Source organism: Ischnura elegans, chromosome 10 (assembly GCF_921293095.1).
Source record: "Ischnura elegans chromosome 10, ioIscEleg1.1, whole genome shotgun sequence".
Taxonomy (NCBI): Eukaryota; Metazoa; Arthropoda; class Insecta; order Odonata; family Coenagrionidae; genus Ischnura; species Ischnura elegans.
In genome coordinates, this window is record NC_060255.1 from 58382453 (window position 1) to 58405011 (window position 22559).

The following is a 22559-nucleotide window of genomic DNA, read 5'->3' on the forward strand; positions in this document are numbered from 1 at the left end:
CGACGGAGAATTAGTGTGGGCGGCCGAGGTGTGAGACAAGACTCTCCACTATCGCCGTTAAACGTTTTCGCTGAGGAGATTGTAAGGGATGCGTGGTATGAGTTGGAAACAGGAGAGAAAAGGGGAGGAATGATGTTTAAATCACTGAGGTATGTGGATGATACGACATAGGCAAGCTAATCGCCGAAAGATTACAGCCAATTCTGGTTGCACTAAGTAAACTCTGCGAGGAATGTGGCATGGAAATTAATCACAAAACTACCTAAGTCATGCGTTTTTATAAAGTTTTCAGATCAAAGAATGGGGGCCTGGAGGTAAAAAAATGCACGCATGGAGTATGTTTAATGCTTCAACGCCCATCATTGTAATCTTTTTATTTATCATAGTACCGAATTGGAAGAATTTCTCTTATCTCGGTGTGTTTTTGATTAACTCGCTGTGACTCGATGAGGAGCACGGTCCCCAAGAACTCCCCGGAAAAGGGCTGCAGTCTTTTATGGTCTTCCTGCCAGTTCTTACAATTTTTGTCTGCTGTTTTTTCCCCTTTTGTTCGATCGTGTTGTTCAGTTATATCTAACCTTAGATTGATTAAAAATAGATGGAAAATTTAGTATTTAAATACTTGGAATTTTCCACGATAGTTGTAATATGTATAATAGTGGAAATACATGTATTATGTATTGTAATATTGAAAAGACATACGTATTAAAATGTATATAATCTCGGAAAATTACGCGTGTTTATTTCAATATGGAAAAATTCCTCTCCATTACGCTTTGATCTTCGTATTTTATAAGTAAATTTAGTGTTTCGACAATTTTTCCTAGGGTGTTGGACGATTTTAGGGGGAGGCCTACTCTATGAATTTCTGTCGTATCTCATCTCGTGCACCCCAAAAAAATAGTATGAATGTATGAGTGAGTCTGTCAGTGAGTGGTCGAAAGTGGGTTTTATAGTATGTAGATAAATGCATGATGGGATTACCACACTAGGGAAAGTAGGGTCCTCTGAGAGTGTTTGGGCCTCGACCTACCATCGCGTTGGCCAAACGGTAATCCACAGGGCCATAGGGACTGGATGTTAGGCAAGGTGAGAGTTTATAATGAATGTTAGCGCAGCTGGGCACAGAATGTATGTCTCCCAAGGGCCGGCGGTGCTTAATTCCGTGCTGGGATTACGGTTTGCCATTAGCGGCGTGAATCAACTCGCTTGACGGGCAGCGCCTCTCGTGGCCAACATAACGCATCAACACTGTTAGAGACGAGGGAGTTAGTTAGGAGCAAAACACTCCAAACAGCGGCGCAGGAGACCCTGTTCCCCTGGTTGCTGAACTTTTTTTTTGCCCTTCCATCCCATCTGGTGGTGAATTTCGGAATCAGCTGGAGAGTGAAAGTAGCCGAGGAACCAATTCCCCGTGATTATTATTAAGACGCATAATCTTCTCTCCCTGCTAAGTGATAATTATTACTTTGGCAAGGTAACTTTTTCTGTTATTATTTATTTCTTTAGTTTATCATTAAAAAATAGCCGATGTGGCCTTTATATTGCGTATCCAGCTTATAATCAGCTGCGTTAACAAAGATAAAGAAAAATAATAAAACATTAAAATTCAAGAGCAGAGGGTTTAAGGAGGATTTTTAAGTTGGTAGGATTGTAACTTGCAAAACATTTATTATTTTTAGTCTTGCCACCACGGATCACATCCATTAAAAATTAAATTTAGGGTATCTAAGTACATGTAATGCGGTTGTTTCAATTCTAATGATTTTTATATTTTACTATATCCAGCTACTTTTTTCGACCGTAGCTCCATTTTCGTGTAACTACAGTGATTCGACTTAAATTAAAGCATTAATTTGGTAATAATACGAGAAGTAGTGCGAAGAAGTGTCTTTATTTGATTTTTTATTTCGAGTCTTAATGTGTAAGAATATAGAAATTTTAGTACGGGAAGCTTATTTTTTGGGAATGAATCAAATAAAACATTCATGGTGAGTACGTTTACATAGCGAAAATTCTCTGCGCGTTACGACGAATAGCGTTATCATCGATTCATTTGGTGAATTAAGTAATGATAATGTGTAATTGATTGGCCTGTTGTGAATTTTCGTTGGAGAAAAGTGGACTGTACCAAAATTTTTATTCAGTTCATTCATCATTTTGTACCCTCGCATTTCGCCTAATGCCGTTGAGCTTATTTGATATGGGCTTCTTTCTATGAATTTTAATTTTGAGAGCATATTTGAAATTTTCTGGGAAATGACACGGCTAAACCTCGTTTATCGCAACAGTCTCTTTAACGATATTTGTTTTGGGATTTGCAACTGGCTAAGAAGCTTTCATCTCCACTCAAATAAAATCGAGTACTTGTGGAACATAAGTAATCGTTTTAGGCTTAACTTCCTGGGATTTAGTAGGATTAAAAATGGAAAATAACTCAGTTGCCGTTTCTATTCATTTCAGTCAATTATCATTTTTATGTGGTATTTTTTTCTTGCTATTTGTGTCACCCGTTGCGCCATTTTCTTGCAATTACTCTGACTTGACTTTAGTTTCCGCATTTATTTATTAATGACTCAAAAAGGAGTGCAGTGACGAACCTACATTTTAATTTTATCTTGATTCTTGTTTTATAAGGAATATTATATCAGTTTTTTTGTGAGAGTGAAATGATAGTAAGCAATTGAATGGTTACCTAAGCTTCCTGTGTGAGAACGTGAAGTTCTCAATTGTAATTTCCATAAATTTTCTCTCGGAAAGCTTATTTTCTTTGGCCGCCAGTCGTTGATTTTTTTAATGAAATAGGCAGGTACACCTTTTTTTTACACCACAGGTACACCTCATTTAATGAAATAGGCAGGTACACCTTTTTTTTGCACCACAGGTACACCTCATTTAATGAAATAGGCAGGTACACCTTTTTTTACACCACAGGTACACCTCGTTTCTTGCAAAAATTTACTCAATAATATTTTTTAGAATTTGGTTAAGGAGTCAACACATCAACTCAAAAAAAAATCGATGGTAAGGAATCGTTTCATACTTAACTTCGGGGAAATTAATTAGATTCCTTGTGAAAAATAACATAGGTTATCAGTTCCACGTATTATTCTAATTTTTTTTCACCGATGTATCTCCGATCACTAACGCGGTGATCGAGAAGGTAGGATCGTGACTACGCGATGCAAAAAAATACTTTTCCATTCATTTATTTAAAAAAATTGTTTAGCCATCATAGACGACAAACGTCGATGGTATCCAAATGGAAAGTTGGTTTGAGTAGGTAGGGGCTAAGCCACACCCAGATTTAGCCGCAGGCGAGTAAAATTCATACTATGTACACCAAGGATGAAATTTGCCGTTAAAAAAATCATTTGTCTTAGTCGAGATTCGAACCTGGATTTCCCGATTTCCAGTCAGGTATGCTACCCTTTAAGCTATCAACTTCCAAGGTGAACATCAGGCTGGGTTTATCCAACATGTTACATGTTATTGACGTCTAAGCTCACACTCTGGCACAGGATACTATTATCGTGCTTGCTAAACTAACTCCGCCTAAGAGAACTAAAACCTACTTCGTTATTATTCCGCGACGGATAACCGCTTCAAAAAAGTAATTTTGTACGCAGTCACGCGCACCGATACTAAGCTATATCCATCAAGGATAAAATTCGCCGTAGAAGAAATCATTCGGCTTACCTGGGATTCGAACCTGGATCTCTTGATTCCTGGTATGCGTCAAAACTCACGTATTTGATGCAGTGCTTTGAAATTCCACGCATTCAATGTAGGGGGTCAATTACTTTCCCTGGATCACCTTGGATTTCGAGGATATGTTTTGTTGACCGAAGTCTTCTCTCGAGATTTTAACCGGGATATCTCGACAAGCAGCTTCGCGCACAGCCCGCAGGGATACCCCGCTCCCAAATATCCCTCATGTAAGTGAATATTACACAAATCATGATTTCGTTAAATCCATTATATTTCATGTGTTTCTTCATTTAAAACGTGTTTTCCATTGCATAGCTTTAGTTCAAAAGGTCCATTATCTTTTCTTTATCCTCTCATTAAAAGATAGGGCACCAAATGACCGTCGCTATCCTTTTGGAGATTTACGATTTCCGCGAAGGAAGCGAAGTCCGTCCCTTAAACGACTTTTCGGACGTAGCTTGTGTTTCTGCGATCCATTCGAAACACGGATCGCAAATCCATCAGGGAGGAAAGAACTTCCAAATCCGCCGCAAGATTGGAATCAGGGTCTCTTGTTCGGAAATCCATTAGATTAGCCGCTGAAACGAAATTCCGGCTAAAGGGACGAAATAATGGCGATAGGGACGCCCTGCGGGGGATCGCCGAAACTTCTCGGAATGAAGTGAAGGGGAATAAGGGACGTACTTTCTCGACGACTCTTCTTGAAGGCGGAGGTTCCTCCATCTTCCGGGAGAAAGGGGAACTAACATCCCCTACTCCACATGCTAGGGATGAGTTGATTCAGATTCCAATTCCGATTCTTTCTAATCGATTCTCGATTCCATCGATTCTTATTCATACTAACAGGTGGAATATTGATTTGTCAATAGAATTGCTGTCATTAAAATTTAGAAACTGAATGGAATAAATTAACGAAGACAAATATGTGACCCGAAAAGTATATTTTTATTAAAAATAGCGAATTAGTATTATAGTAATATATTCTCGGTTTTAATGAAATAATAAACAAACTTAATGGTTCAGACATAAATTGATTACTTCATAATGTACGGCGCACAGTGGCTTAAGTGTGTGGCGGACTTTATGTCTCAAGGTTAAAGTCTATTTTCAAAATATTTTCTTTTATTATTAGTAAACAAATAGTTACAAGTCGACCATGTGGTCGGATGGTAACATCAGCACAAAGCTATGTATTGTCCAAAATCAGAAATTACGTATGATAAATACAAAGACATCATGTTATAACAAACAGCACTAGGATATAATATAATCCTGAACACTAAATTTAAAAAGTAAAATCCAAAAATATAAACAGTACACTAAAGTACAAAATATACGCAGAGACCCTCATAATTTGATTATTACGATTTTTAGCCTCGTCACTAAAATCCGACTAAAAATTGGGAAATGTTCCAATATTTCGTCGGGTAAAACATTCCAACCATCAATACCCCGATGTAGGTAGGAACATTTTAAAGTTTTCGATCGATAGAATCGGAATCGATTGTAGGCGATCGATTCTCGATTCCGATTCCGTGCCCGAGAATCGATGGAATCGAGAATCGATATTTGGAATCGACTCATCCCTACCGCAAACCCACACTTTGGCGAATCGGGGTGGGAAAGGGGGAGGGTATGTTTTCCAGCATTCCCTGTTTTTTGCACTCCCTTGGACTGGGAATTAGGTTTCCCTCTCTCGAGAGATGACACAACGGTCGGCCAACTTCGGCTTTCGCTCCACCAAAACTTCCCCTTGCACGTTTTCATGAAGAGGAAGAGCCGAGGAATAATGTGACCCGCGCGTGACTTTTAGCCCAATTTGACCGCGGAGGGCCTTGACCCGTCGACTTAATTTCGCTGCGAGGGTTTAATGGGGCAGCCGTGCATTAGAACGAAAAAAAGGGGTCTTCAAAAAAGAAACAAAAACAACGAAGAGCTCCCAACTTTTCCTATTCGACCCATCTGTAGGATGTCCCTTATATGCCCAATAGACTGTCTCTTGTCGCAGAAGGTAGTTGTGTGGACATTTATCGACAAGTTACTCGTATTCTTAAGTCTGAAACCAAAGAATATTACAAAGAGGATCCTCAAGTCGTCTTATAAATGTATTGTCAACCACCGCGCATTTAAAAGCGTTTACGGAAGTCGCCCACGGACAAATTGATCCTAGTTTCATTGGGAAAGTAGAAATAATTCGGAGTGAAAACTAAAATTTACATTCATAATGATGTTATTTATCAAATTCTTTCCTATTCAATGATATTCCTCGCAATACAAACATTATACTTCAAAATACTGGAATACTGGATCGCATTGCACTCACTGCGCCGCGAACGTTTTTGAAAACCGATTAAAATTCGACCGAAGTGGCAACATAAATGAGCCTTCTACGGGATGGAACTGGGACTCCTCTATGCAGTCCCCTTGCCTGAAACGCGCGATTATTTTTTTCATCCCTTTGGAGGGACTGCTCCAGCGATCGCGTCAATGATGGCGGACAAAAATGACAGTTTCTCCCGATCATTTTCCGCGATGGCTCCAGGGATAGAAGTGCCATCCCTTTGTCCATCACTCGGCACGTCCCTTTTTCCGTCGCTGAAACCATCGCTGGAACCGTCTTTCAACCAATCAAAACATACTGTCGCTAACATCGATTGTAACGCTACACTTGGCTTTTGATTGAATGGCAGCTTTATGTACGGAAAGTAACGGAAAATCGATGGAAAGAGGGACGGTGTGAATGACCGTGTGATTCAGAAAATGATAGGTCGAGCGATCAGTGTTTTGGTCCCTGAAAACCTATCGCTTGAGCTATCATTCTGAGGGAGGGGGGGGGGGGAAATGCTCTAGTTATTCAGGCTTTAGAGTGCCTACGCGGAGATTGGTTTGGATGGGGGAAACTAGAGCTCACGCCGGACTTAATTTCACGCGCGTGTGACGTGTAGCGTCACGCCGCACATTGGAGAAAATGGCCGTTATAGCTAGTCATCGATTATAAAGTAATTTTTTTTATTAGAGTAGTTTTGTGTGTTAGATTTTGATGAAGGATTTATGACAGATGGAAATCATATCCCTTTTTCGATCCTCTGCACGTTCGTTTTTACGTCGATGAAACTATCGCTGGTACCGCATTTCATCCAAGCAGAACGCACTGTCGCTAACAGCGATTGTAACGCAATGCTTGGATTTTAATTGATTCAGAGGGGTAAATAAGGAAAGTGACGGAATAAAAATTGGTGAAAGGAATTGAAGCGTCATTTCGACCGTGTGATTCAGAAAATGTGTAATTGCATCGCGAATTTTGAGTAGGTACATTCATGATTAATCGCATTGCGTTATTTTTGTTATTTCCAAATTATTATCAACTATTCAGACCTGGCATTTGAAATAAAGGGATTTCATTCAACTGTCTTAAATTCCTATTCTATGATACTTGCGGAGTAAAGTATAGCGTAAAAAATGAGTTTTTCCATGGGCCACCTCTGTCTCCCTGTTTGGGCTCTCACTCCAACCGTGAAAACCTTGACACCGTGAATAATCCGTGAATTTCGTCATCGTCATCAGTAGTCAACAATCCTAAGATTGGTTTGACGCAGCTCTCCGTTTCTCTCTCCTATCCGCTAATCTCTTCATAGCTACATATTTATTCTCTTTTACATCCTTTATAACCTGTCCTATATAACTCAATCGGGGCCGTCCCTTGCCCTTTTTCCTTTCCACTTGTCCTTCAACGATTGTCTTCATCAGACCATCGTGCCTCAAAATGTGGCCAACTAAGTTGTCCCTTCTTCTGCTTAATGTTTTTAAGAGGCTTCTCTTTTCTCCCACTCTCCTTAGCACTTCCTCGATACTCACACGGTCAATCCATTTTATCTTCATCATTCTTCGGTAGCACCACATTTCGAATGCTTCCACTCTTGACTTCTCTGCTGCTGTCAACGTCCAAGCCTCGCTTCCATAGAGAAACATACTCCATATGTAGCATCTGATGAATAATTTCGTCATAAAACCTTAAAAATCTCTTAAACTTGATGAGCTACGATATACAGATCAAAAGAAAAATCGATATGTCAATCATGTTTCACGGCCCATTACTCGCAGACACTGTCCAGCCAGCTATCTGCACGCGTATATTCGAAGCGCAATTATTGCTCCTTGTGCCATGACGACACATTGACCTTAAGCCTGTGATTGAAAGACCGGTAACCGAAGTGTTCATAAACCCTGGCGAAAAACCAGACACTTCTACACTTCCCTGCCACCCTTCTCCCTCCATTTTCCCTCTCACAACCTTTTGCCGGCCCTGAACTCTGCTAACGATAGGTGACGTCATGAGAGATGGCAATTTCATTGTTGCGTTTGCATTCCCGGCGTCTATCGCGTTTGCTAAATTTTGAGTTAACGTGCGTGATTGTTACGTCATCAATATGTCTGCCTAAAATAGCTTATCAACAAACCATGAATTTGATGGCATTTAGGCCGTGAAAACCTAAAAAAACCGTGAATTTTATAATTTGGTTAGAGTGTGAACCCTGTTACGGACATTTCTCTCTCATGCTTTATTCACATTACGATTGTTCCAGCGATTGTCGGAACTATCGTGCATTCACACGACGATGGTTAAAACCTGTACTGCCCTCTAGTGCTGACATCTATAGTGAACGGGAAATTGACGGTTAGCAAAGCTGTTGAGGTATGCAGGGACAAGATATTACTGTGTTCAACGTGTATTTACCGGTTTTTCTTCCGACCATATTATTCTTTCCTAGGACAAATCCATGAAAAAAATAGAGCTTCACGAGCTTTTCGTCTTTCTCTTGTCGCTTCTTTTTCCGGTCTCCCAGCGCCTAACCATCGTAAAGTGGCAACATTCGGAACTACGTCAACTATTGTCAGGACATGCATACACACGCCTAGTTCGGCCAACTATCGTTAGGACGATCGCTCGGACAATCGTTATGTGAACGAGGCATAACGGACGTATTTTTTATGACCGTTAGTATCCGTAAGTGAGAGGTTTCACTCTACTTATCTCTGGATCTTCATCGAAGAGTTATCCGTCAATATATCCTTCTATTATGTTTCTCAGGAATTTTTTAAGGTCTTAATACGTGACCTATCCGTCGGGCCCTTCTATGGCGCTATTGTCCCACAGTTTCCTTTCTTCCTTTATTCTTCGAAAAATCTCCTTGTTTCTAATTCTTATCCGTCCCTCCAGTGGAAGCTTGATTTGTCTTTTCTTTCGATCGTTGCTCCCACGAGGTTCTGTAATTTTATTTTTCAATCAGAAAATGATAATTTCACTCACTACCCGCAAGCATGTAGTTATTATTCGACAGGTAAACATCATCCAAAGGTACCTTTTCATTATATTCTCATTCGATGGCTTAATTTCGGGTTGCTTGGTTGAAAGAAGAATCGTTGTCCGTGACGCTTGTCCACAATTGCATCGAATTGTGGACGATGCTGTGTTTTTACGCACCGGCGATCCGAAAAATCTGCTGCTCCGGTTATTCTGTCCATTCATTTAGCGATTAAAATTGTGTGCACCTATTTGTGCAAATATATTATAGGTACTCCCCAAGTTATCATTTGCGCCATTTGATTTGAGAGTGTTTTTTTTCTCAGCATGCTGCGCAATACATGCTGGATTCTTTTAGGTTCTACCACAATGTAAATTGCGTATATTTAATTGAATTCGATTCTCCTCGTTCATTCTGTCGCAAAACCGTACAACCAAGCTATGTTATCATTATAAGTACTCCAACGGGTTTAAGTGTTGGTTAGCATAGAGCATTTTTCAGATACCCCAGCACAGGAACTAGGTGTTTGGCCAGGGGGGGATACGGTAGTTGAAATTATACACTGTATATTTGATATTAAGAAGTTTTATTGACTTTATTGTTTGATAATGTATAAATTGACAATTATTGTTAAATAATTTCATTAGAAAAATTAAAAAACTGTTTTAATAATCTTTTCAAATTTTGCCGCCCCCTCTGAAATCTGCCGCCCGTGGTACATGCCCCGCCTTATTTCTGGACCTGCCTCGGCCTTTCCCCTCTTCCCTCTTTAATTTGCAAGGAGGCCTTTCATTCTCTCTATAAATCCTGTTTTCTTCCTCCCTCTCCCTAGCTCACCTAACTTTCTTCCCTCTAACACCGTTTTCAACAACCCTTCGCCGGTCAGTGCCCCCTTAATCCACGCATTCTGTCTTCTCCGTATCTCATGTAGAAGCTGCCTCTCCTCACTCGCCACGTCCAGCACTTTGCTACTCCTTCTAATTTTCCGCTTTATATACTCTTCATAGGGTTCCCACTCAACCGTGAAAACCTTAAAACCGTGAATAAGCCCTGAATTTCGTCTACCGTGAAAAAACCTGGAAATAGCCGTGAATTTCGTCATAATACCTTAGAAATCTCTCAAACTTGATTGTAGAACTACGATATACGGATTAAAAGAAAAAAAACGATATTTCGATCATGTTTCAAGGTCAAGTCACGTGCAGATACTGTCCACACATTTACCTGCACACGTGTATTCGAAAGCGCAACTATTAATTGGTCCATGTGTGCCATGACAGCACATTGACCTTAAGCCTGCGATTGGAAGACGTTAACCCTGGCAAAAAATCAGGCACTTCTTCACTTCCCTGCCACCCTGCTCTCTCCATTTTCCCACCCACACCCTTTAGCCGGTTATGAATTTTGCTAACGATAGGTGACGTCATAAGAGATAGCACTGTCATTGGTGCGTTTGTATTCAAGGTATCTGTTGCGTTTGTTACATTTGTAGTTAACGTGCGGCCGATGATTGTTACGTGATCAATATTTCTGCCTAAAATGCCTTATCTAAAAACCGTGAATTTGATGACATTTAGACCGTGAAAACCTGGAAAAAACCGTGAATTTCATAATGTAGTTAGAGTGGGAACCCTGCTTCATATTCTCCTTACACTCATTTCTAATCCCTTGTCTCGCTTTTTCTCGCCTCTTTACCTCATTTCTCGTCCTCCGTTGTTTTCCGAGTGTCCATGTTTCTGCACCGTAAAGTGCTACTCTCTAGATTAGACTTTCACTAGTCTCTTTTTTTAACTCTTGCAAAACGAAGTCTCATTATCTCTTTCCTATTGAAAATTGCTTTGTAGGATAACACAGGCTTTTTTATAACGCAAATGACAAAAGATGCCTCTTATGGACAATAAGATTTTGCCCGTTTGATTCAGAATCTAGTTCAGAACCAGAAATTTAATGTCTCCCATGAGCCACAATGCAAAGCCATGGGCTACATTGAAATTTCATTTTTCTAGTCGGATTCTTTGTGGAAAATATTTCCTTGTAATGTTCTCGGAAGACACCAAATATCCCTTCTTCCTCGTGCTGGTTGGCCAATGGGACTTACATCCCTTGGGTCTTAGGAGAAGGGCTTTCCGCTGCGATGCTCCGTCTCGAGAGAGACTATAAGAGATCAGCCCCCAGAGCACGCGCATATGGAACTCTCGCCGTAGAGTACTCACTGAAATCCAACATATCCTTTTGGGCCATACTTACATACATGCTTAATCCCTGAGTACACACTCGGAAAGTCTTTTGCAAGAGGGATCAGCGCCTCTACCGGCGTCTCTCGCGCTTATTACCGAATGTATTATCTTGGCGGTACTTGATACACTATACGGGGACCATTGCGGTTTCGAATTCAGGTTTTACTAGAAAGGGAAAAGATTGGTGTGAGCGGATTACTTTTTTGGCTAAGTACATTCAAGTAGAACGCACCACTATTTTTGCTGCTTGCCCACTACCCAAATGGAAACTTTTCTTCACAACCCCTGCCTCTACTCTCCATTATTCCATACACATTGGATACACACAGTCTTGGATTCAGGAGAAATTTGAGCCTTAACGCAAATGTCTAAGTATTTAATAATAAATGTTTTTTTAAACCATCAATTGAGATGTATTAATGCTGTACCCTAATCCCATTCGGAATGACTATTGCCAGTAAGTCCTTTGATAGGGCTCACTTTTTCCAGCAAAAATAGTAAGAGGATAGCATATGAAGCATTTGCCTTCCTAAACCCAATTTAAATGGTGCTGGCCATACTATTAACGCTTGATGACTGTAGAATTGTCGAACATGTTTTGTTAAATCAGTCGATTTTAAAAGCTCAATACTTATGTTTTAACCAAACATGGAGTGCATTGACTGCTTTAACAGGTTAAATTGCTGAAAATATTGAGGAAGGATGTAGAACACAAGTAAAGAAATTCGAGCTTATTATTTACTGTGTTTTAGAGATTCATCATCATTTACGAATTGAAAACTCAGTTCCGTGAGATTGGAATGAGTGAAATAATGCCAAGAGTTTACGGAAACGTTGGACACCAAAATGTTTTGAATTGGGAGCGTAATACCCTAAATTGAGTTTACGTCGGGGGTGAATTTTAGAATCGTAATTTGAGAAATAATTATTGGATAACTTCGTCCTAAGAAGTGTGGGAGATAAGAGAAGCCTTATGGAAACCGTAATAAGAAATGAATTTAAATATCATATCTCACGCGGCCATTTGGAAAAAGAAACGATAAATTTATGGCTCAAAAAGTTTGGGGTCTTGGATGTTTTGTCGTGCATCTGAAGCAGGATATGGAGATTGTGTGTGTGTGTGTGTGTGTTAGAAGATATGGCCAGCATTTTCCGCTTGTGAGAAACCAGATCTTCCATTAGCCCATTAGTAAGCCTTCTTGTCATGATTCACGAGGATAAATGGCAAATAATTGCCCATATGCAGCAGAAGCGCTGAATACCTCCTTCTTATTCCAATCTTAAGATTCTTGGACGTTAACCACATTCACCCTACTTTCCTTTAAGCCTCTTTCCCTAAATTTTTCCTAGTGTCTACCTTTAGTCATAATTTTATAAGAAACATTCAACTTCTTAACAACGGCCTTCCCTTCAAAAATGTAAATAAATGTGAAGCGGAGTGTATTTGTCGATATCGTGAATTTGCTCTATCATTTATTTGGCAAATAAAACGGCCACTTTGGTATCTCTTTGAGCCAGCATCAGACTGGATGTGTATGTTATAAATGCAATATAAAACCCTCAATAACTCCACTTAGAAAGTTGTCATGGAAAAAACCAGTAATGGGTTGTTGTTTATTTTGGGACGAAAGAGAGGGAACACGGAAGTTTATGTAATTTTTTGTACTTAAAAAGATACAGAGGAAGAATAAAGAAAGTAAACAAAACTGTAAGTAGTGATGAGATAATTTATTCTATCGCTACAATACGATAGACTGGCAAATGGTGGTGGACAGAAATATTTTTGGTCTACTGAAAACGGAGTGAATCATTACCAGTTGTTATACCGGTTAGTTTATAAGTAAAATGGAATTACCAAAATACATTAATTTAATTAATGTAAAAAGTGGGAAATTGTCTTTCATTCACCAATAAATGTTGGAGTACTAAGTCGATAGTGGATGATGAAAACAGTATTCGAGGTATAGAATGTTTGATTAGAGGGGAAGATAGAGAAAATAGGGTGACTCGCATAATGTAAGTGTATGTTCCATGAACCAACTTTTATTGAACACCTTTAATGCTATTAGTACTTATATAACACTTTGAAAACACTACGGCCTTGAAGATGGAATATTGGGAAGAAAAAATTCAAATGTATTATATATAATTTTGTGTACAACGGAAGAGAATTGATGAAATTAGGGTACATATTTAGTGCGAAATAAGTCTGTTTGTAATGTTCCACAAAATTTTATTGTGGAACATATTTATCTACGAGGGCTGTTTTTTTTACTTGTGGTGTCATTTCGACATAATCGCCTCAGCGATTGAGTAATTGGTCGTGCCTGTGGATAAGCTCTACTATACCTTCTTCATAGGATGTTACCGCCAATGACTTCCAATGAATTATGCCTTTGACCTGAAGCTCATCGCCCGTTTGAAAACGCTTCCCTCCTAGCCACATCTTCATTTCAGCATACTGATGGAAGTCACACTGCACTAGGTTGGCATTGCACGGCGGGTAATCGAAAATGTTCCATTGAAATTGTTCATAGAGCAGTCATGGATCAGAACCTGACAGTATATAGTTCAAGTGCTATAATAAATCTATGATCAGAACACTTCGAGAAGTCAGCATATCTCTTCATTTGTTGTGAATGGGAGTGGACGCAAAGTTTCACACTGTTGAACCTTCTAGCCTTAGTGGATTTTAAAATTCTCTTTTATCGGTGTAAATGTCAAAACACGTCAATGCTGAAGCCATTCGTCGAGTTTTATGACTGTCGGTCCGCAGTGCACACTTGGCGGGAGAATCAATTGATGTACTGTAGTTATTGATATTGCTACTAACCTTTAACTAACATTTTACGGTCAGAAATCCTTGAGCGTGTGGTGCGGAGGACGCGTAATTGCCCTACCTGCGCAGTGCCCGCCTGTCGCTTGTATGTTGTCTTTGCTGAGCGATCGGAGGTTGAAAAAAAATCCGCCCTCGTAGTGGTTGAAACCCAGGGTCGGAAAAATGAAGTTTTGTGTAACGTTAAAAAGTGAATAAATTCGCTCTATAGATATGTGTTCCACCAGGTGAAGCCTGAACACTTGATGTATATTATTAATGGGGATGGACGGATCCAGGATTTTTTTCGGATCCGGATTCGGATAGGATCCGGATTCGGATAGGATCCTTGATTTTCGGAGCCGGATCTTTCGGATCGGATATTTTCGGATCCTAATGCATTTTCAAATTCCTGACGCCGAGATTCCCCCGATGATTGTTCAATCTCTTGGGAAGAGTAACACTATGTGCCAGTCGTATTTTGCCTTATCTGTTTTCCACAGCTGAAATTCTCCTACGTAACCTTTACGAGAGCTTTTAAACAAAACGGTTCATGAGCAGGACAAGAATCGTATGCGACGGCGCATTCGAAGATAGAATCGGAACTCTTTCCACCCTTATCATCATTGCATCACTGAAACTATTATTTAAAATTTCGGATCCAGATCCGATGTCTTCCGCGACTTTGGATCCGATGTATCCGATGAAGGGCAATATTCGCGGATATTTGGATCCGAGGTATCCGATCCGACCATCCCTAATTATTAATATGGTAAGCTCTTTGGAATCGTATGTCTTCCGCGATTTTTCTAATTTTGGTCCTCAGTTGAAGGTACTTATTTATCTCTCATGACCTGAATCCCATACTAGATAGAAAGAAACGGCTTTTTGAGTTTTTCCTTTCCATATTGCTAAGAATGATGCCTTGATTAAAATTTTGTCGCTGTAAATTAAATATATATCTGTGAAGTTTAAAGAGCAATAATAAAATAAATTGTTCATGAACTTCACTCATTTTATGACCCCAGTGAGCCGTTTCATTAATCGTGTCAAGGATTTCACAGAACACCCCCATGGGATATATACGTACGATATGAGCGAGCTGTTGTTTTTTTCCCGGCCGTCTGGAATTATTATGTCCCAGTGTCTTTTATACTCCAGCCGCCTATTTAAACCCCTCCGAATGTTTTGCTCGCTTTTATTTCATTTCGTGCTTCTTTTCCAAGTGCCTTCCGTGCTGAGCAATTTAGCTGCGAAGAGTGGGTTTTTGCCCCCTGCATGCCGACGCCGTCATCAAGGTCGGTAAAAGCCAGGTCGTGTCACGCACTTGACCAATGTAATCCGCCATCTTGATTCTCCAGCGCGGCGGGAATTCAAATTTTACGTGCATTTAAATGGGAGACATAGGTAAAAGGAAACACGGTTTTCTCACAACGTAATCGATGCAGGGAAATGAAATTTTTTTTATAAATAGTTAATAAAATGGAAATTTATGATACGTCTGTATTTTGAGTCTATGGTCCACGGTTCGACTCTAGAAAAATTGTCAACTCACGGGAAAAATAAATTTCGCACTGCAGCGCTCTGGATGCATGGGTTGTAAGGCACCATGTCTTACTTCCTTATTTAGGAAGTCTGGTACATGAAATTTTCCATGGTCATAGATAATTATAATATACTTGCGAAAACGGGCAGCTTTTGATATTGAAGACCTCGGTTCGACTCTAGAAAAATTGTCAACTCACGGGAAAAATAAATTTCGCACTGCAGCGCTCTGGATGCATGGGTTTTAAGGCACCATGTCTTACTTCCTTATTTAGGAAGTCTGGTACATGAAATTTTCCATGGTCATAGATAATTATAATATACTTGCGAACACGGGCAGCTTTTGACACTGAAGACCTCGGTTCGACTCTAGAAAAATTGTCAACTCACGGGAAAAATAAATTTCGCACTGCAGTGCTCTGGATGCATGGGTTGTAAGGCACCATGTCTTACTTCCTTATTTAGGAAGTCTGGTACATGAAAATTTCCTTGGTCATAGATAATTATAATATACTTGCGAACACGGGCAGCTTTTGACACTGAAGACCTCGGTTCGACTCTAGAAAAATTGTCAACTCACGGGAAAAATAAATTTCGCACTGCAGTGCTCTGGATGCATGGGTTGTAAGGCACCATGTCTTACTTCCTTATTTAGGAAGTCTGGTACATGAAAATTTCCATGGTCATAGATAATTATAATATACTTGCGAACACGGGCAGCTTTTGACACTGAAGACCTCGGTTCGACTCTAGAAAAATTGTCAACCCACGCGACAAAAATTTTCTTTCTTCAGCGCTCCGGGTGCATAGGTACAAGGAACCATGTTTTATTCCTTTATTTATGAAATTAGATTCATGAAATCTCCCAAGGTCATAGAAAATTATAGTATACTTGACAATACGTGCGGTTTTTAGTCTGACGACCTCGGTTCGACTCTGGAAAAATTTACAAGCCAAGCGAAAAAAACATTCGTTCTACAGCGCTCCGTGTGTATAGGTACAAGGAACCGTGTCTCACTTCCTTAATCAGGAAGTCCGGTGCATGGAATTTTCCACGGTCATAGTTAATTACATTATACTAGATAATAAGGGCGGTTTTTTACCCTGAAGATCTCGGTTCAACTCTGAAAAAATCCCCAACCCACACAACAAAAATTGTCTTCAGCGATCCGGGTGAATAGGTACAAGGAACCATGTTTCATTCCTTCATTTATGAGGTTAGATTCAAGAAATCTCCCAAGGTTATAGGAAATTACAGCATACCTGATAATACGGGTGGTATTTTAGTCTGAGGACCTTGGTTCGACTCTCGAAAAATGCCTAAACCAAGCGATAGGATGACTAATCTAAGAGGGTTGTGAATTTGTTAACATTGCTACTCCAAATCATGTATGTAATACTAGAACCATCTGCTTGCCAATTTTCTAAGAATCATGACAAAGAATCCGACTGCAACTGCATTTAATTCAGCACAGAGCAAATGCATTCCAAATTACACCCAGACCATTAACAATTAAAATACTTATTGAGATGAATTGCTGGATAGAAATAAAAAAAGCTGGCACATCGTAATCACATCCTTATATTATAATAAAATTCACTACAATCTCCACAGTTCAGTAAATCACATTACTGTTTACAATTACAGTCATATAAAGTAATGTTTGATCATTAAAACGGAAAGTCATGGGCAATAGAATATTTCTCCAGAATAAATAAAACATAATTTTGTTGAAATAGTAGTACAATTTGATCAAACTAATTTCAAAACAGATGCACATAATTTAAGGCTTTTAAAACATCCATTTAAAGGTGCACTGCCATAATGTCTAGACTTTAAGGAATGATGATTTTGCTAATGCTGGCAAATGTAGCAGTAAGGTCCACACAACAGGTATCACCCTCAGGATTACAAATCCAGCCTGCCACTTAATGCATAGTATCCTGTCCCGGATTAAGAAGAACAGTTTTTCAAATAGTTCATGATTATCCACTGCACCAGGCTGCTAGAAAACATAACATATAAATACCATGAGACAAAGTAAACCGAAGAGTTAACAATGTAATTAATTGAACAAACCATTCATTTTGAGATGCACAAGTATGTTCATGGGAAATCAACATTCAAAAGGAAAAAGTTATGTTCATCCAAGTTATCATTATAGGTCAGTGTATAGAATACCCAACAACACTTATACCATTATCCCGAAAAAATCAGAACTATGTAATTGTGTTTGTTGTTAATAGAATAATATCTTCAAATAAATGGATTGTACTAAACATCAATTCCATACTTAAAATCATCAACTTCTATATATACTGATATTCCTCCTGATGTAAGATCCTAATAAAATCCTTGCAAACCTGAAACACAATTAAAAAGACTATCGGAAACAGTACATATTACATAATTTCCAAGGATTGCAGATAGCAGTAGTCTCACACATTATCCAAATATGTAAAATAAAGTTGAAATGCCATTCACCATTACCATATGCCTGCAAAATGACAAGTTCACAGCAATGCATAAGGCCTCATATACTCCAATAGCATATACCAGTTCATGCCATTAGAATGTATTTTCCAGTTCCCAAACTCAACCTAGAAAGAATAAAAATATTTAGCTCAAAAAAGGGTGGGAAAACTAGGGTGGAAATACATATCAATGAAAGGGCTATGAAAGAATCATTTACTCACACATGTGTTCTCCTGAGACATCTCAAACTTTTTTCAAAAGTGTTTCCCGTGACACTCTCACTTGCTTCCTTAAATTCTCCAGATATCAATCCGCAATTCACATCATTTTGAAAGGTCCTATCAGTAACATTTCCCCCTCTTATTGACCATATAACACAGCTACGTCCGCCTGGAAGAAAAAAAAATAGAATAACCTTGGAAACACATATCAATGAAGGGCTATGAAAGAATCATGTAATCACACATGTGTTGTCATGATACAGCTTATCCAGCTTATTTCATCATGGTTTCCAAAGATTATCGGACTTCATCATCCCCACTGGTAAAAAATTCTAAGATTTCTTGATGCAGCTACCTGCTCAATTATCATATTAACTAATCTTATCACCCCTAAATATTTCTTCTGTTTCACATTCTTCTTCACCTATTCCACATTTTTTTTTTAGGCATCCTCTTCCATTCTTGCCACCCACTTGTCTCTCGACCATTGTCTTCATCAGGCCATTATGTATAAGATGTGGCCTATTAGATTGTTCTGTCTCGTATAAAGGTTTCCATGAGGCTACACCTCTCTCCTACTCTTCTTAGGACTTCCCCATTACTAACTCGATCCATGAAATCCACTTCATATATCTGTAGCAGTACATTTCTACCAACATACAGTAGCCTCTATCACTGCACTTTACCTGCTTTAATTGTCTAAGGCTCACTTTGATATAGTACTGTAGTCGAAAAAAAAGTCTTGAAAATGGTACAGTGTAACCGAAACTAGTCGGCAATAAAGTGTGTGTTTTTGTAGAAAAGCTAAGTAATTTCCTTCCAACCATAAAAAATGGAATTCTACAAAGTAAAGGCCTCAACGATTCAGTGCATTCCCTGACTCATGTAAACAAGGATGGTTGCCAAACCTTCTTTGTTTCCGAAATGATGGCAATGTCAGAAATAAATTTTAGCATGATAATTTTTTCTCCATTTACATTCACTCGCTAATCCTCTTCCTTATTGTCATGGATGGCTTCATCCAGGTAAATGCTTAAAGTTATCAGTGACAAGCACAGCCTTGTCTCACTACCTTCCAAATTCTTGCATTATAACAGCTTTGCCCTGATTTTATCTAACTTAAGAGACAGATTAGAGACAGCTTATCAAACTTACTTCACCAACGTTACCAAAGATAATCGGACTTCACCATCCCCACAGGTCAAAAATACTAAGATTTTCCTAAAGCAATGTCCCTGATGGGTATCTGATTTGCTCCACCATTGAAGACAGATCAACCTAGAAGAAAGAAAATAATTATAAGGACATCCTTGGATACATTTCGAAAAGGCAAGACAAATGAAAAATGCTCCTACTTACTCATGCTTGCCAATCATTCATCTTCATAGACTGTTTCCACAATGTTCCGAATGAGACTCACTTGCTCCCATAGTTAACACAGATGTTATTCCATTCTTCAAATCATTTAACAACTCTCATGGCTAACATGTTCACAACTCACCAAACCATAGATGACAAAGGAACCTAGGAAAGTGATAACATGTCCATATGATAATAATAAACTCTCATTGAATGCTTATTAATTGTCTAAAGTTGAGGCCTATGTTAATTAGTTAGAAATTGTAAATATTGCCAATCCCAATAATGAATGTAATACTAGAATAATCCGCATGCAAATATTCCAAGAATCACGGCAAATAATCTGACACAGTGATGTCAGTGTGCACTCAGGTGAGCCTTTAGGTACATTAAAGATTTTACAAATAACTGCAATAAATGAATATACATCAGAACATTAATTAGAATAGGATGGATTCCAAACTCAATCACTGATTTTAAGTCAGCAAATGCTGCACGGAGCAAATGCATTCCAAATTGAGCAATTAGACTCAGACAATTAACAATGACAAGACAATCATGGATGTAAATAACTGAAGCATAAAGCCTGTTAAATTGTAGGAAGTAGTTTTACAAATCCAGTAGAATACCACGCTCATGTGTTAATTTTAATGGATATATTATGGGTTGAAATGCACTATAGATACAGGGTGGGGTACAGACATAATGGGTATTAAATGAAACGAAATGATTAATACCGAGCTAAATGCAGGAGATTACCCCGAAAGGAAAGATATGGTGCATCTCAATATGCAGTCAAACTATACTAATAATGTTGCATTGATGGAGAGAGAAATAAATCATCCAGGCTCATCATAATCACATTCTTATATTATAATTCACTACAATCTCCACGGTTAAGTTAATCACAAAACTGTATCTATATTCACAAAAGTCATATGAGTGTGCATTGATCATTAAGAGGGATAGTTATAATATGTATATTATCATCCTGGAATAAGAATAACTGTTCTTCAAGTACCTAGTTCATCAATAACCATTGCACCAGGCTGCTAGAAAACACAACATATAAAAACCATTATAAAAAGTATACCAAATGCCAGCAATTCCATACTTAAAGTCATCAACTTCTTAAAAAAAACTGATATTCTCCCTGATGTAAGATCCAAATAAAATCCTTGTACACCTGAAATAGAATTACAAAGACTATTTGAAACAATACATGCTACATAACTTTCACAGGTTGTAAAATCTCACATATTAACCAAACATGAGAATAAAGTTAACATGTCATTCAGCATTTGCCAGCTATATGAAAGGCTGTTCATAGCAATATATAAGGTATCATATTCTCAAATAACACAAGCTAGTTCATGCCATTACTAAATACTACCCAGTTCCCAAACTAATCCTACAAAAATATTTTGTAGCCTATAAAAGGGTGGGAAAAAAGTGCACATTAACATTATTGAAACAAGTTCTAATTCTCTTACATGACTTACCATTTTTTTAATAAATAATCCTCATGAGGCAACCAACTTCTTCCTTAAATTCTCCACCCATCATTCCATAATTCAACTGATTTCACCATCACTCATGAATACCGTGTTAATGCCTCAACTGACCATAGATCATAATTCAACCTAGAAGAATGATAATAATGATATGAACACCATTGGGAATATGTTGCAACGGAACACAAGATGAAAAAATGCACCTACTAACATATGTGTGGTTATGAGACAGCTTCATAACCTTTTCCGACAATGTTCCCCATAAGACTCTCACTTGCTTCCTTAATTTCTCTATCTACATTCTACAATTCAAATGATTTTACCAGCTCTCATAAGTAACATGTTCACACTTCAACTGACCATAGACCATAGTTAGTTCAACCTAGAAGGATGACAATAATGATAAAAACAACCTTGGTAATATGTTATAAATTTATAACAATATTTTGCGATTGCAAGGGAGGACAATGGAAAGAAACATCTACTTACACCTGTGTACTTATGAAACAGCTTCCAAGACTTAGGCAGTATTCCTCATAAGACTGTCACTTGCTTCCTTAATTTATCCAGCAGTCATTCCACAATTCAAATGCTTTCATGAGTACATTTTTATTTTGTTGCTGCTTCACCTGACTAGCTCATCATAGTTCAACCTGAAAAAATGGCAGAAATAATAGGAACAACCTTGGAAATAATTTGCATAGGAAGGACAGGTAATGCCTGCGAAAAGCAATGCTCATCACAATAATATCAGATTATAAATTGTATGTGGTCATTTTCATTAGGCTTCACCGTATTAATTCACATCCTACAGTGGGTAATCTATTAACACATATAATGATTAGTATCTATTACAATGTTGAATATTTATTACTTTTTGCATGAATTTGGCCATATAATGTTCTACTTTTGCACTAATCCACAATAAAATGGGCTGATGTTGTTGCACCATTTACACAGTAAATGAATGATAGCATAGATTTAAGGTCTATTTTTCCCACACTACTGTTACACTCTCAATAACTTAACCTCACATAATACCACATGTCCTTATTCCCATGAATTCAACACACAATGACTGCACTCAAATAACTGTCAAATAATTGAACTGCCATATATTGATATCCCTATAGCCCACACTTTAATTAAATTCCTGTCAATAGACCCTTCCTTTAAATGAAGATATACTTTGCGACATTCTCAAAAACTACCAGACAACTTTATAAACGGTACATAGGCTTTATATAAATTTATATGCGAAGGAGTCCATGTATGAAGTTATAGGTTACTGCAATTCGGTGTGCATAATATCCAGTATCATGAAAATATCACTTCAACAGCACTGATACAAAAAAGTTAACTGAAAGCCAAACAAATA

At 38.4% G+C, this 22559-nt stretch overlaps 1 protein-coding gene and 1 long non-coding RNA gene across 6 annotated transcripts in view; one reads left to right on the plus strand and one right to left on the minus strand.

Annotated features, from left to right (window-relative positions):
- LOC124167131 (furin-like protease 1) overlaps positions 1 to 22559 on the plus strand; it is a 457244-nt gene that overhangs the window by 344918 nt on the left and 89767 nt on the right. The window lies entirely within an intron of this gene.
- Positions 18071 to 21208, minus strand: LOC124167132. Of its 5 annotated transcripts, none has more exons than XR_006866621.1 (5): positions 21170 to 21208; positions 19668 to 19832; positions 18551 to 19586; positions 18309 to 18477; positions 18071 to 18212 (listed from the first exon to the last, which is right to left on the minus strand). It is a non-coding gene; the product is annotated as an uncharacterized LOC124167132 (long non-coding RNA). The 5 variants fall into 5 exon arrangements; XR_006866620.1 differs by lacking the exon at positions 21170 to 21208 and adding an exon at positions 20782 to 20811; XR_006866619.1 differs by lacking the exon at positions 21170 to 21208 and adding an exon at positions 20761 to 20798.